General features: G+C 51.1%; 1 pseudogene; it reads left to right on the forward strand.

Annotated features, from left to right (window-relative positions):
• LOC131511034 (protein shisa-9-like) overlaps positions 1-12,127 on the forward strand; it is a 126,941-nt pseudogene that overhangs the window by 22,511 nt on the left and 92,303 nt on the right.

Genomic DNA, 12,127 nt, shown 5'->3' on the forward strand with positions numbered 1-12,127 from the left:
GACGCCCATCTGGGACCACGTGGCTTCCAGCTGGTGACCCAGCACCCCACTCACCTTGTCGCCCTCCCCACCGGGCGGGCCTTTCTGCTGGGCTGTCAGGTGCCCGATCTGGGCACGCTGTCTTGTTTACGGCAGCCCCTTCCTCTCTGGGCTGGGGGCTGGGGGCTGGCTGCTCCTGGGGCACTGTTGTGTGCTGTCCTCCGTGCTGGGGTAGGGTTTTGCAAAACCCACCGCTCCTTCTCCCTCTGTGGGTTTCAGTGTGTCCAGGGAATGCAGCCTCTGGCTGGCCTCTGGCATCCTCGTGGGAAGGCCTCCCCACTGGCAGCTTTCCCCCTGTCCCACCTCTGCCTGTCCGCTTTCCAGACCCGGAGGCTTCATCTTGTCACTGTCGGGGGACCCCGCGCTCCAGCTTATCTCCATTATCCTCATCAGACATGCGTGTGTGAGCTGTCAGCGAACTTTTTAGTTTACTGTGGTGACAAAGCTGCCAGGAGTCCCCGGAGCCTGTGACAGCCTCAGGGACAGACGCGCCCTGGGTAGAAGTTGCATAGGAAGACAGATTATGCTCGGGCTGCAGAAGATCTGAGAGTCAGAATCGGGGTTGATCTGCTGCCCGATTGGAAGGCCAGGTGGCATCGAGTCCCTCTTGGCCTGACCCCCGTTTCCCTGGGAGGTGTGCGGGCCCGTGGTGCCAGGACTCACCTGTCAGGGAGGCCTTTCCCTGGCCTGAGGCCTTTCCCTGGCCTGCTCTGAGTGCATGCTGTCAGCACTGCTGCCCCAGACTCTTTTGCTTCTGCTCACTTCTGACTGTTCTCCCTTCCGATTGCCACCCTTCTACTTGAGCAAGGTTAACATACTCTCATTCTGGCTGGGGAGCCATTTTGTGTCTTTAATGACAGCTTTGGACGCAGATGGTTCTACCCTTAGGAGACCTTTCCATCATCTTTGAAAGTGTTGGTGTTTGTAGTGTCACTGCCCTTGGGGGCATTCAGAGGAAGACGGAGGGAGGCACGTGGAGGAGGAGGAGGAGTGTTTTTGGTGGCTAAATCTGGAGAGGGAGAAGGTGGCAGAGAAGGGGACTCTGGACAGAGAAGTATTGTCCTTCTGATTCTTGGACGAGGAGACTCCGTGGCTTAGGGGGCTGTGCTTTGGAGCTGGGGTTAGAGGCTCAGAGAAGGAAGACACCAGGCAGGTCACATGGGACCAGGATGTGGGATTAGATGCAGTCATTGCTCTGAGCGTGTCTCTTACCTGCAACACAGTGAAGCACATTTACCATTTCTTTGAAGCTGCAAGGGAGAAGTCCCAGAGTCCTTTCAACTGAGAATACTAAACAGAGGTGAACGAAACACCCATTTCTACCCATTGCACACATGAAAATGTTACTGCTGCTTTCATTGAGGGTCCTGGGGTTAGTGTTGGGTCTTAGCAACTTCAGAGTCAGTTTCTTCCTTCCTTCCTTCCTTCCTTCCTTCCTTCCTTCCTTCCTTCCTTCCTTCCTTCCTTCCTTAAGTTTATTTATTTATGAGAGGGGGGCACACAGGTGGGGGAGAGGCAGAGAGAGAGAGAGAGAATCCCAAGCAGGCTCTGTATTGTCAGTGCAGAGCCCGACTTGGGGCTTGAACTCATGAACTGTGAGATCATGATCTGAACCGAAATCAAGAGTCAGACGCTTAACTGACTGAGCCACCCAGGCACGCCTCCCCCCCGCCCCTTGCCCAGGGTGTGTTTCTGAGGGCTTGTTTTTTCATTTGAAACCTTGGGTCCTCAAACCTTCATTTACCCGGTTCTTCAACTTCTTGTCCTGCATTGGGTCTTGGGGGGTTGCTTGTTGAGGTCGAGGCTCTGTTGTAGCGCCGCTTTGATCTGAGATGGTTGATCTGGAAAATTGGTTTCCAGAGGGTAGTGTTAGTGTTGGGAATGTCAGGACCCTGTGGTGCCCCCGGACGTGCACTGTGTGTGGTCCCCATACCACTCATGATGGTCGTGTGCCGCTCAGGGGTCATGATTTTCTTTATGCAACCAGTGGGTGTCCCGCTCTGTACCAGCACTGTGCTGGGCTCTGGGGGGATCCGGAGGTGAGCCCTCCCCACCCCCAGAGTTTTGCATGCAAGGAGGGGACAAGGGACATCAACAGCTCTCCCTACTTCTATCTGGGCCCCCACCCTGGCATTCTTCTTATAGCAACTGGAGTGATGTCTTAGAATATAAATCAGATTGCATCATTCCCCTGCTCCAAACCCTTCTAGTGCACTGAGGATAAAATCAAGAACCCTCACTGTGGCCACCGAGGCCCCAGCTTGCCCCACAGCCTGATCCCCTCCTGACGCCCCAGCCAGCTTCTACTTCCTTGAACTGAGCCCACAGCCATCTCTCTCCTTCCACCTCCTGCAGCCTGTGTGCATCCTTCAGGTGGCAGCCCAAGTGTCACGTACAGAGGGCTCTCTTCCACCCCCTCCCCAGGCAAGCTGGGCCTCCTGTTCACACTGCCATAAACCTCGTGTGTCCCCATGCCCTGATCTCAGCTTGGAACTCTGTATTTGTGTAATTACATGGCGATCCCCATCCCCCTGCTAGTCTTTGAGGTCCTTGAGGGCCGGCCGTGTCTGCCCTGGTTCCAGTGTGACACTGACCCTGACGAGGGCCAGGCCCACAGTACGGACTCAGGAAGCCTGTGCTGAGTGGGTGAGCAGTGGGTGGACCACATACGTGGGGGTGGGGCATGCCAACGGGAGTGGACACCTGGCAGTTGGAAAAATGATATCCAGGTGGGGACACGATATAGACAAAGGAATAGGGCAGGGAGTTCAAGGACGCATAGAGAGAGAGGCATGTAGCCCACATCAGCTGTGTGAGAGATCACAAAGAGGGAAAGGGCTTAGCTCTGGCTCTGGACAGAGTGAGGTTCAGACACTCACACGTCAGCTTGTGATCTTGGATAGGTCATTGAACTCCTCCAGGGCCATCTCCATATCTGTAAAATTAAGATAATAGTAGTGTGTGTCTCCAAGGGCACCTTGAGGGCGATTGAGGCAGCCTGAGTGGCTATGCTCATGCTCCTGTGCTGTGGTGGGAAATCGCTGGGCTGAGTAGGCATGGTGTCTGGAATGCTGGAGGGTGATGTGGGCCTTTACTCCAACCATGGATTTCCGCTGTGTATGTTGGAGTCCCCATTTTTGGTTCGGAGGGGGCGGGGAATCTGATAGCTTTGAGTGGGTTGGACTAGCAGGGGTGAGGCAGAACCGTGGGGGTCCTGCAGGAGACCCCTGGAAGGTATTGAGCCTCAGCACTAGGATGGCAGTGGAGATGACTGTGGACAAGGAGTGGGTGATAATGAGGTGGAACTGGCAGGTCTGGGGCTCCCCAAGCTCCATGATGGAGGGAGGAGGGTGCCTCACTCTAAGGGGAGATGGCCCAGTGGAGAGGGTGACAGAAGGGAGCAGTTTTGACATCACAATCAGTTGGTAGGCCCTGCAGGGTGGCCCGGTAGAGCTTTCAGGCAGGCAGCTAGCACCGTGGGACAAGGGTGCTGGATTGAGGTCTCGGCCAGAGGTGCATGCTTGGGACTTGTCCTCTTTACACAGCTGGGGGCTGGGGTCAAAACCCTGTTGGATTTGCCAAGGGGGACGGAGGCCTCTGAGCTGCAGTCCAGAGGCACTGTCACAAAGGAAGCAGAAAAGATGAAGGTGGGGGGTGGGGGATGATGATGGCCTTGGCGATGGTGGTGGGAACCTGTGGTAGGCAGGCTGGGCTGTAGGGTGACATTTCCCCTTCAAACTTCTTTTAAAAAAGCAGGAGCGAGTGGAATAGCTTGATGGGGATGGCAGGGTAGAAGAAAAGGTGACAAAACGTTTTCTCATTAGGATTACCCAAGTGCAACCCCTGTAAGAACTGGGGAAATCTCCAGCAGGATGAAACTCTGGCCAAAATAGGAGGAAAGACAGGGAGGAGGCTGTGTAGCTTAGAGCAATGAGATGTGCTCCCTTCCGCCTCTGCCCCGTCCCCACATCCACGCCTGGTTCTATCGTGGGTGTTGACAAGCCAGAAATTTCTCCACTGGGCAAGCGTCAACCACGGTTGACTCCGACCTTAATGTCACCATCCAGCCCAAGGGGCCCTGGATTTGCACTTTTTTTCTGAAAAGAGACTTGAACAGCAGCAAATACATTTATGAAAGTCTTTAGTGCCTCTGGAGATTATTTGTGGCCTCGCTTGTTCTGAATGCCTTTCCCCCACACCACTCTGTGTAGGGAGGTGGCGTTTTAGAAGGCAGCAGGGCCTGGATTTTGATGCAGACACTGTCAGTGATGGGACTGTGCTGCCCCTTTGTGTCTGTCATAAGCCACTACAGTGAGAGCAGTTTTGTCTAACAGAAAGCTGATTATTATTCCCTGATCCTGAGGCTGGCTCTGAATATGGACTTCACGCATAATTCCAGACGGCTCAAGGTCAAAAAGGTTAAGTGGGAGGTTGGGGCCTCATATCAGTGACTGGTGCCAAATCTGAGATTCTGGCCAAAAGAACAAAAGAAGTAGCAGATTAAAATCCCGCGTGCAGGCCAGGAAACATTTGTAAGTCGACTGATGTAGAGAGGAGCCAGTGTCCGCAACGTGTCCTTGCCGCATGGAGAAAATGAAATGAAAACAGACTGCTGACTTTCTTGCTGCCACTGCTCTCTGTGCACAGATGACCCCCTAGGAAGCCTGGAGAACAGGACAGGACTGGAGGACCACATTCTCCTGGAGCCTGGGCTCGGGTACAGGTTAGTATTCAGAAACCAAATTGCCTTTGGGATTGAGTTGTCCTGTTCGCAGCTGTGCCTTTTATTCTTTTTTGAAGGTAGGAGTGCACCTGCCAGGATTCAAGGTCAAGGCCTTATTTCACATTAATGTTCAGGTTTAGAATGGGAAATTGCCAAGGACGTCAGAGTGTGAGGAACAGTATTTTACCAAACTTCATTTGTGTACCTCCTTTACTTTTTATGATTTAGGGGCCATATCTGGGTACCTCTTCTAACATCATTTACTGGATTTTAACATTTGGTCACAATATTACACAAGTTTAACATTATGTAATACTTGAGCCACTTAGCTCTCACGTGTTTGAGAAGTGCTTCGACCAGAATAGAGTAGTAAGCACCGTGTCAGTTTTCTGATGTTCAAATAAAAGTATCTCAAAGGGAAACGGAGTTGCTCAAAGTCATTGGATGTTTGGTAGCAGAACTCGGATGGACACTAAAGTCTCCCTAATGCCACCACGATCCTTGTGGTTCTTAGAGTTGTTTCTTTTTCTCTCTTCATGGTTTTAATTTAGTGCAAACTTGAGAGTAGGGGTAGATCACATCTGCATTTTCAACCTCAGCCCCAGGGTGGGAGTCACTGATCACCTCAAACCATGCTTGGTTTTACTGTCTCTCCCTAAGTCAACGGAGCTCTTCTCTGTGACAGTGACACCACCTGTCAGTTCCTGTACAGTTAGTACATTGTCAGGATGGGTGTCACCAGGTCCATATAGGTGCAGAGTCCTTTTTGCTGTTTATTAAAAAAAAAAAATTAATGTTTTATTTGTTTTTGAGAGAAAGAGAGAGACAGAGTATGAGCATGGGAGAGCAGAGAGAGGGTGGGAGGACACAGAATCCGAAGCAGGCTCCAGGCTCCGAGCTGTCAGCACAGAGCCTGACATGGGTCTTGAACCCACAAACTATGAGATCATGACCTGAACTGAAGTTGGACATATAACTGACTGAGCCACCCAGGCGCCCCTGCTGTTTGTTTTAGAAGAATACTGACTATTGATTTTGGGGACACAAATCAGCGTCAGCGAGTAAGCAGATTTGCAAATAGGGAGTCCGTGAATGAAGAGGGCTGACTGCGGTTTTGAAGGGCTGCCTCCTGTGCCTTCTGGTGGTTGTACCTAAAAACACTGAGTACCTGCTAGTTCTTGGAAGGGTGAGGTTGTATATTTTGAGTGTCTGAGTGTAACTTCCTTCTGTTTGCTTTTTCCCAGTGTGGAAGCTGGTCCTCCTGGCCAGGGAGACCTCCTGAGCAGCATGCTACCTTCCTCCTCGGTGCCAGAGTTGATGACAATTAGTAAGTTGCTGAGTCTCCTCCGCCAATGCCGGGTGACTCTCGGACCTGCACATCAGTGGGGTACCGTTGTGCTTGCTCCTGTGTGAGTGTGGACTTTGTGAGATGTGGGATGAAGTCAGGTGTGTGTGTCCGTGGTCTGAATGTGCTGTGCAGTTCTAAGCTTCCTGAGCTGTGGTTAATGATGTGATGTTTGGGCGTGTGCACACTCTAAAGGACGCTTCAGAGCTGGAGCAGCACTGAATATTGAGGGGTTTGGGGATTTGCCCCCTGTACGATTGTCAACCACAGAGGAACTGTGCTAATTGGGTAGCTCCGGAGGAGTCATATTTGTAAATAGGAAAGAGCATATCTCTTAAGTATGAAGGTTGTTAAAGATCAGGTTCAAACAGTTTCGAACCTTAGCCCTGGGAAGAACGTATTAGAGATACAACAAGATTAGGTTTGTGTGGCTTTATATAGTAAAGAGTAAGCCAACCGTAGCTTAAGGAGATAGAAATTCATCTCTCTTTCCAGAAGTAGGCAGGCTGGGGCTGGTATGTGGCTCCATGTTCGTCAGAGACCGGAACTCCCTCCATCTTGTCTCATAGTCCAAAATGGCTATTTTAGCTCCAGCCTTCCCAGTCTCATCCCAGGTAGCAGAAAGGAAGAGGGAGCAAAGGAGAGAATTCCTCCATTTCCATAGGTAGGATTCAACTTTTTCCTCTAGCCACTGACTGAAATTTACATTTCCTTCCATTATGAAAGTACCAGCAAACCATAGAAACCATAGTCATGTTAGCAGAATGGGTGACTTTATCACCGATAGAAGTCATAGGCCCTGTGAGAGCTGCAACATGAAAAAAAAAAATCTCAGAATATTGTTTCTGCTGGAAAATAGGGTGTTTTTTTTAATGTGATGATAAAGAATTCTATGTATTTATTATATCACTTTTATTTTTTACATTTTGATAATCCTATTTCAGTATAATCTGTTCCTTTGAAGTCTTGTGTGTTTTATTTTATGTATTTGAAAATCTTTTTCTGAGAAGAGGTCCTTGGGCTTCACCAGACTGCAGAACGGGTCCATGGTACAAAAAAGGTGATGCCCGCTCCCAGCTGTAAGGACCCTTCCTAGAAGTGCACACAGTATCCCATTGGCATGACCAACATCAGTCCCATGGCCTCCTCTGCTGCTATGGAGACAGTGCTCCCCACCCCTCCCATTAGGGTTTTCATTGCTTAGGGAGGCAATGCCCACCCTCCTGCCCCCATTAGGGTTTTCATTGCTAAGGAAGGAAGGAAGAGTAGGGTCTGGGAGACGTCCAGCACTGCCAAGTCAGGGATGAAGAAGGAAATGAGCAAACTCTCTAAGGTTGGTTGGTGGGAATGACCAGTCTCACTCTGTTCAGTGAAAATGTGCAGTTCATTATGGCACTTCTCAGGCTTGAGTTCAGCTGGGCGGATATTTATAGATCTATACATGTGGGGCACATGGGCTAGGAGAACAGTAAAGTCTCTGGCTTTCAAATTTCAGTTATTTATTTACCCCTAGTATTTACCCTGTAATTTTTTTTTAATTGGGTGCACTTAGGAAAAGATGAGTGCCTTTATTTAAAAAGGGAAATTTCTGGGGCGCCTTGGTGGCTCAGTCAGTTAAGTGTCTGACTTCGGCTCAGGTCATGATCTCTCAGTTCTTGCAGGTTTGAGCCCCTCATCAGGCTCTGTGCTGACAGCTCAGAGCCTGGAGCCTGCTTTGGAGTCTGTGTCTCCCTCACTCTCTGCCCCTCCCCCACTTGTGTTCTGTCTCTCTCTGTCTCTCAAAGATAAATAAATGTAAAAATTAAAAAAATACCAATAATAATACCATATAATAACCATGATTGTAGTAAATGGAGAGTCACTATTAGTTGACTTAAATAGCAATTAACTGAAAATAAAGACAGCAGAAAGGAACCAATGTTAAGTTGGCCTGCATGTCATTGCCTGTCCCAGCTTCTGTCTGAGACCCCCTCCCATTGTTAAAAAGAGAGGTGAGTGAGTGAGCAGCAGAAGGAGAGTGTTGGGAATATCCTAGTGCTAAACTCAGATCTTTTTCCTGGAAGTAACCAGAAGGATTGAGAAGGGACAGAAGGTGCCTTCTCTGAGTCCCCGTGACCTCATGCCTTGTCTTTCTGCATCTGCAGTGCTCTCTGTTTGTATGGCTCACACCTCAAGTAGAGGGACGAGACTTCACTCTGGCCCTGAGGCGTGTCCATTCCAAAGAGTGTACGTTTGCTTTGCAAAGAACAGCGACCTCGAGATCGCGGACACAAATACCAGGCTTCATAGGCCCCTTGCTGTGGGCGCTTTATTGGGGTGCAGGCATCTCCATGCACCCCAGCAGCTATTCAGCACTGTGCTTTCAAGGGGGTTTCCTGTTTCCTGGGATGAAGTCCCTCCATCACGGCTGACCCCAGGCTGCGTTGCCGGCTGGCCTGTGGGTCTCCCTCAGCCACTTTGTGCTAGAGGAAGTAGCTGGCCCTGCGTGTGCACTGGGACTACGGTCGTCCATATGAACACACTGGAGTTGCACCGATGGCTGAGATTTAGGCTGTTTTCTTTGTTTTTACTCATACGGTTTTCCAGAAATGTAAATTGAGTTTACTATTTGGGATCTTTGGCAAGTAGGGACTTACCCAGAGTTTATAACTCGAATCTTGGAGGAGATATGTCACCACACCCGCATCTGGACCTTTGGTACTTTGTGGGGGGTGAACGTGTGCTTCCTGGGGCAGGGGGTGGGGGCTCTGTTTGCTGAGGTGGCGGCAAATTTCAATGAGCCTTCTGGATGCAGCACTGGGTTGCCTGTGTGTGTTCCAGATGAGAGATTGGGATTCTTGGAAATATTGGATGGAAGGTGGGTTTGCCTTACGTCCACCTCATCCTGCCTCTGGCATTGTGTCATCGTAGAAAAATGAGAAGCGCGAGCCTGTCCAGGTGTCCAGGGTGTCAGCTAGGTGCCAGCCGGGGTGGTCCTAACAAAGCGCCACAGGCTGGGCGGCCTGAAAACAAACTTCTCTCTTGCAGTTCAAGAGGCTGGGAGTCCAGGTGACTGTGATGGCTCCTGGCGAGCCCGCTGTCCTTGCCTTGCAGATAGACTTTTCCATCTGCCTATGCATCCCTGGTGTCTCTTCCTCTGCTGATATGGACGCCAGTCCTGCTGAATTAGGGCCCCACCCTTAGGACCCCATTTAACCTTAATTACCTCCTTAAAGGCCCTACCTCCAAATATAGTCCCATTGAAAGTTAGGGCTTCACATATGAATTCTGGCTGGGGGTGGGGGTGGGGGAACACCTGCAGTCCTGGGGAGTTCCAAGAATGGTGTCCCAGGAGCTGTCCAACTCCAGATCAAAGATTGCATCCCAGCGTGTGAAGCACACATGACTCCACTCAGGGGAGATGCCTGACCCCCGAAAACCCTGAAGAGCCTGGCCGAGGGGCCCCAGCTCCACTCTGTGAAGCAGGGAGCGTTTCCCTCACATCCTGCCAAGTGGCTTCCCCGCTTCTTTTCCTGGTCGATATAGGCGGCTGTCTGGACACTGTGACGGAACTGGAGTACTTAATCCTCGGTCAGGCCCCCTGCCAAGCAGCCTTCCCCTCTTGGATGCCTCTGAAATGGCAGAGGGTTTTGTCCTGGGCTTTTTGGCTTTTTGGCTTGTTGCTATTAAGTGCCCAAGAGAGGATGCTGTGTCCAGGCCCACGTTACTGCCCTTTCTGCAGGCCCTTTGGCACTTAAGAGCACACATAGGCTTCTTAGGAGGAATTAATTATTTAGTGAAGTAGTAAACGCAGTCTGGAGCGCACCAAAACACCCGCAGTTCTGTCTAGGCATTTCCATTTCTGCAGCTACGTTTGTGTTTGTTTGGGTTTGGGGCGCGCAGGGCTGCACAGGGTGAGAACCGCTGCCTGCCTGTTGCTTCGGTGGGCGACGTGCTGTCCTCGCCAGGAGGGCACGCTCTGAAACCAGGCTGCCCAGTTCCCCAGGCTCTCCTGGGTGGTCTCGAACCTCTTGGGGTCTGTCATCCAAACCCAGGGATGCCACGAACACCCATCATTTGCTAAGAGTATCTGGGTCAGAGCTGACAGTCGGTAAATAGCAGCTGTTATCACTGAGCCTATTTGTATTCTGTTTTCTTAACATTATTCCCTGGGCCTTTTCCCCCTCTTCATCTCCCTGATTATCCTGCTGAATGGCTGTAATATTCTGGTTTACTGGATTGTTTGGGTGGGAGGAGTGCACCAGCCAGGTATTTTCGTTTGTTGTTTTTGCACTGAGTTTCTTCACTCGTTTAAACATTTTTTTTAATGTTTATTTTACTTTTGAGAGAGTTACAGAGTGCTAGCAGGGGAGGGTCGGAGAGAGAGGGAGACACAGGATCTCAAGCAGGCTCCAGATTCCAAGCTGTCAGCACAGAGCCCGACGTGGGGCTCAAACCCACGAACCGTGAGATCATGACCTGAGCCGAAGTCGGATGCCTAGGCCACTGAGCCACCTAGGCGCCCTGAGTTTCTTCACTCATTGTTAGGAAACAATGAGAAGTACCAGGCTTGTAGTAACTGATTTTTTTCTGCTTATGTGTTCCTTTGTGGTAAGTTTCTTTGTGGGATGTGTCATGAGTGGGCCACAGGTGAGTCCCCTACTTATGGGCTTGTTACCAGTAGTCATTTTGTGTCCTCAGTTACCACATTGCCAGTAGGTGACAGCTGGTAAACAGCCGCCGGTTTCTTGACGCTTCACTGGCCGTACTTGGGAATAGTTTAATGCATCTGCTACTTTAAGAGCTGGAAAAATGGGACTTTGAGGTTGGGTGGCTGTGCATTCCTCGGAGGGGCAGCCCCTCTCCATGCTTTTGTATTACATTTGTAACCCCCCACCTCACTTTTTGTTTCTATCCTTTGTTTTGGGGTCTCTGGTCCTCCCATTGGCTGTTCTGCCTGATTTGGAGAAGAAATGGGGAGGGGGCACAGAGCACTGTTTGCTGTTCATGGCGTTGGCCGTGTGGCTCAGGGAGGAGGCCAAAGAACATGCTGACAGCCCCCACCTCCCCGTGCTAACCTTGGCTTGTAAGTCAGTGAGCAAGGAGCCAAAAGCCTGCCCCGAGGAATTGCCAGCCAGAGGGAAGATGGACAGTGGCGACATTAACAGACACATGAACTTGGCTTGCAAATCTCCAAGTGCTGGAAAGGGGCCTGTTTTAGGGTGTGTTATTAAGAGAAATTGGTCTCAGGTGACGGCAGAGCTGAGGCCTTCAGGGTGAGGGGACTGTGGAGCTTTGCTGGCGGGCAGTGATGTTGGAAGTTTGGCTGGGTAGCGGGGAGAGGGGAGGCCCGAGCCAAGGATGCTGGAGACAGCCCTCAGTTTGATTTTATCTCAAGAGCAGTGGGAAACTGGTGGAGGGTCTTAAGCAGAGTGATGTGACTGTTCCTGCTTGCTCTTGCCAACGGCAGGTTGGAAAGCTCGTCTGCTACATAAGGCATCCTCAGTAGTACGCCCTCCAGTCCTCCCTGTAAGTCCCTGATGGCCCTTTCTTGCTTGGTGGCTCATGAAGGGCCTCCCCTGTGCCTCGCAGGGCGGGGACTCCTGAGTTGACGTCCGTGTCCCCACTCTTTCAAGCTGCCAGAAATCCACAGTTGGTGCCCTAAGTCCTGTGCACTGACACCCATAACACAGTGGTGTGCTAAGTGCTGCCAGAGAGCTGTTGGGGGGGTGCGACCCAGAGCCACCCTCCTGGGGTCTGGCCCCCGCTCCAGTGCTTCCTTGGCTAGGCTTCCCTTTCTCTTTCTTTTTTCTCCCCCCAGACTCTCTGGGGCCCACTTTCTCACGTGTAAAATGAAGACACTTACACTGGCTTCTTAGGGCCATTCTGAGGGTTAAATGCACTGACATAGGATGGCAGGAAACCCGAGTGCTGAACCAGGCATTACATGGGATGAGCACCCTGTCGAATGCTTGTGAGCCTCCACACATGGTGAGTGTTGCCGTTCTGGGTTCCCGAGTCTGGTCATCGCCTGGCAGGGC

Source organism: Neofelis nebulosa, chromosome 4 (genome assembly GCF_028018385.1).
Source record: "Neofelis nebulosa isolate mNeoNeb1 chromosome 4, mNeoNeb1.pri, whole genome shotgun sequence".
Lineage (NCBI taxonomy): Eukaryota > Metazoa > Chordata > Mammalia > Carnivora > Felidae > Neofelis > Neofelis nebulosa.